We start from the raw sequence: 3,771 nt of genomic DNA, 5'->3' as shown, positions 1-3,771 counted from the left end.
GCCCACGCCCCCCCCCGAGCCGCCCGAGCTCCACCCCCAAGCCTTCTTTTTCCAAGTCCCTTCCCCAGTGCCCCAACACCTCTGCCACGCCCCTGTCCCTCCCCATCCCGCCTCTCCCAAACTCTCCAGGTCTCCCGGCTTAACCTCAGCCCCACGCCCACTCCTCACTCAGATTCCCTCCCGCGCCCCTGGATCCCAAACCCCATTCCCCCTGCGCCCCCACTCCTTCCCATCCCTCCTCCAAGCCCCTCTCCAGCCATCCTCCCACCCTCTCTCCTGGACCCCCTCTCCCCAGCCCAGACTCTCTCGACTCTCTCTCTCTCTCTCTCTCGCTCTCTCGCTCTCTCGCTCTCTCGCTCTCTCGCTCTCTCGCTCTCTCGCTCTCTCGCTCTCTCGCTGGGTAACAGCACAGCTCAATCCACACGGCTTGTGTGCCGCCAAGCTTGGAGCCAAGGACCTGGGACCAAAGGTGAAAGTTCCAAAGAACCTTCCTTTGGACACTCGCCTTCCTCTTCAGCCGGGGTTGGCGCAGAGCAGCCCAGGAGCTGGTGCCCGTGGCTCAGCGAGTGATGTGTATCTGGTCCCAGGCACCCTCTGTTTTGCTTCCCACCCCCCGCCCAGCGCTCCTCCGTGCACCTTAGTTGCACCCACACAGGTGATCCTGGAGAGTTTACCCGGCTGGAAATGTCCCTAGGAAGAGGGAGAACATAGAGGTGGGCCAGGACACCGGGAGATACCTGCTAGGTGGGTTTGCTTTTTGCTTCTGCAAGAAACTTTCTGTGCGGCAATAGAGAGCAGGTGCTGTTTGTTCAGAATCGGAAAACTTGACTTTGCATTTGCAAAGTGACTCTAGCGAAGACTTCCACCCCTCCTATAACAGAAAACCCTTGAAATGAGTTCAAAACCCTTCCTCCTGTGGCTCCAGCCTTCAGGGAGGTGGAGGAGTTGCCCGGGACAGGTAAAACCCAGCGGGTCCTGTTGCCTGAAAGGAGAGACGATGACACTCCTCTGCAGGTGTGAGATTCCATTGAGAAGAGAACGCAAAGCCTAGGGCACCCTGCCCGCTGCGCTGAGGACAAGCGCTCTTGGAAATATGGCGAAAGCGTACGTTCTGGGGCGTGGAAGGCTCACAGACCTGAGAAACCCACTCCCTCTGAACCCGAGGTTCTTGCTAGCCGCCCCACCTCTCCCCTGCCCTCCCTGTGGAATTTAAGTTACTTCTAATTTGTTGAGGGTTTGTTGCATGAAAAGTTACAGGACCAGACCGGGGCGATAACCCGGTGGACGCGCGCCCAAAGGCCGAGGGATTAAAAATGGGCGGGGTCTGTATAAATACCTAAACTAAGCCCTAAATATGGCAGGGAGATTTCAGGGCTCCCCACCCCTCTCTGCCCCACCCCTTCAGCGGGAGAGCATCCTGAGGATTGTCTGGTGTCCAGGGTTCTTATAACTTTATCGGTGGTGAAACATTCTGAATTTCATGGTGTATTTGTTGGGAAGGGTTACTTCGCAGTGGAGATGTACTTATAACAGAAAACAGCAACAAGAAACGTTTAGAAATAAAACAACAAAATAAGCAAGGCATAATGGCTCATTCTTTTAATCCTGGCACTCAGGAGGCAGAGGCAGGCTGCTCTCTGAGTTCGAGGCCAGCCTGGTCTATAGAGTGAGTTCCAGGACAGCCAGGGCTGCACAGAGAAACCCTGTCTTCAAACAAAACAAAACAAAAAAACAGGTGCATGGAAAAAGAGCTGATCACTGTCCTTGTGGGTGTGTATTAAGAGTTGGCCTATCTGCCCAGTGTTGGTGGTGCACGCCTTTAATCCCAGTACTCCGGAGGCAGAGGCAGGAGGATCTCTGTGAGTTCGAGGCCAGCCTGGTCTCCAGAGCGAGTGCCAGGATAGGCTCCAAAGCAATACAGAGAAACCCTCTCGAAAAACCAAAAAAAAAAAAAAAAAAAAAAAAGAGTTTATCTGTGGTTTCACCTTTATTTCTCTACCATAAATGTGTATCACTTATGTTATTTCTATATGTGTAACACGAATAAATAAAAGACCCAGAGACTGATATTGGGATTCAAGATGATGGTCACGGAAGCAAAGCATCGGGTTACTAGCTCTCACCTCTAGCTCAGGCTAGAAGGGCTGATCCATCAAGGAGCTCTTCAAGTCTCAAACTGCTGCCTCTCCTCAGTTAGGCTGGAGAATGAAAAGCCTCTGAGAGCTTGCTTCTGTCTTATATACTTCCCTAATGTTGGAATTAAAGGTGTGATCTATAATTCTCTTTTAGACGGATTCACTCTTGTGTAGATCTGGGTGGCCTTGGACTCAGAGATCAGTCTACCTCTTAATCCTGAGTCCTAGAATTAAAGGTAAGGTATGGACCACCACCTCCTAGCCTCTGGCTGCTAGGATTAAAGGTGTGTGCCTGGCTTCTATGGCTTTGTGGCTGACTTTGCTTTCTGGATCCTCTGGCAAGCTTTAATAAATCATAAACAATATCTCGCCTCAATCTGTGTACATGTGGATGTCCACAGACAGAAGACAAATGATCCATGTGTTGGATGATGAGGAAACAAGAGACATTTTGTTCAAGCCAGGCACAGTAGCACATACAATATCAGCACATGGGAGATTGAATGAAGCAAGAAGATCATGAGTTCAAGGCCAGCCTCTGGTGTGTAGTGAGACTATGCTTCAAAAACCTACAAGTTTAAAACCAAAGAGGAACATTTTTTAAAAATCCAGAAACATCCTTTAGAAGCTTGAGTTTAAAGAAAACCTGGGCTGAAATTTATTAAAGTTTATATGACATTTCCCCCACAAAACTTCTGTGTTGGGTGTTCAGTTCCCATTTGGTAAATCCGAGTGACTGAGGATAGTAGACAGAAAGAAAGGGGATGCATGAGCCCTCTGAAGCCTTCTTCTTCCCAGGCACCTTTGAGGCAGGAATACCAATACATTAGGTTCCAATGAAGCAAATGGCATAATGGGTTCTCAGTCGTACCCTGGGAAGCTGAGAGTCTCAGTTTTTATTTTATTTTATTGATTGATTAATTTTTTTTTTTGAGACAGAGTTTCTCTGTGTAGCTTTGGAGCCTATCCTGGAACTCGCTCTGTAGACCAGGCTGGCCTCGAACTCACAGAGATCTGCCTGCCTCTGCCTCCTGAGTGCTGGGATTAAAAGCATGCACAACCAAAGCCCGGCGAGTCTCAGTTTTTTATTTTTTTTTAAGATTTTTTTTAAGATTTTATTTATTTATTTATTATATATACAACATTCTGCTTCCATGTATATCTGCACACCAGAAGAGGGCACCAGATCTCATTACAGATGGTTGTGAGCCACCATGTGGTTGCTGGGAATTGAACTCAGGACCTGTGGAATAGCAGCCGGTGCTCTTAATCTCTGAGCCATCTCTCCAGCCCAGGTCTCAGTTTTTTAAAGGATGCCAATTTTAAGTGCTGTGACGGCTGAGTCAAAAAAAAAAAAAAAAAAAAAAAAAAAGCCAGCACTGGCCTTTCAGTGAGAGGTCAAGAGCCATAGGCTGTATAAGGTTAAAGTTCAACTGATGAGGAAGGAGGGTTCTCAGCTGTTTGCAAAGCTAAAGGGTCAAGGTCCCTGGAACTATAATTAGCTATTCCTTCCCTACCTGAATCCAACTAAACTGGACCATAATCCCCCAACAATAGTCAGTGTTAGTTATTCCTGCGATTTTTTTTTTTTTTTTTTTTTTTTTTTTTTTTTGGTTTTTCAAGAAAGAGTTTCTCT

Source organism: Cricetulus griseus, assembly GCF_003668045.3.
Source record: "Cricetulus griseus strain 17A/GY chromosome 1 unlocalized genomic scaffold, alternate assembly CriGri-PICRH-1.0 chr1_1, whole genome shotgun sequence".
Taxonomy (NCBI): Eukaryota; Metazoa; Chordata; class Mammalia; order Rodentia; family Cricetidae; genus Cricetulus; species Cricetulus griseus.
Note: the sequence above shows the minus strand (reverse complement) of the source record.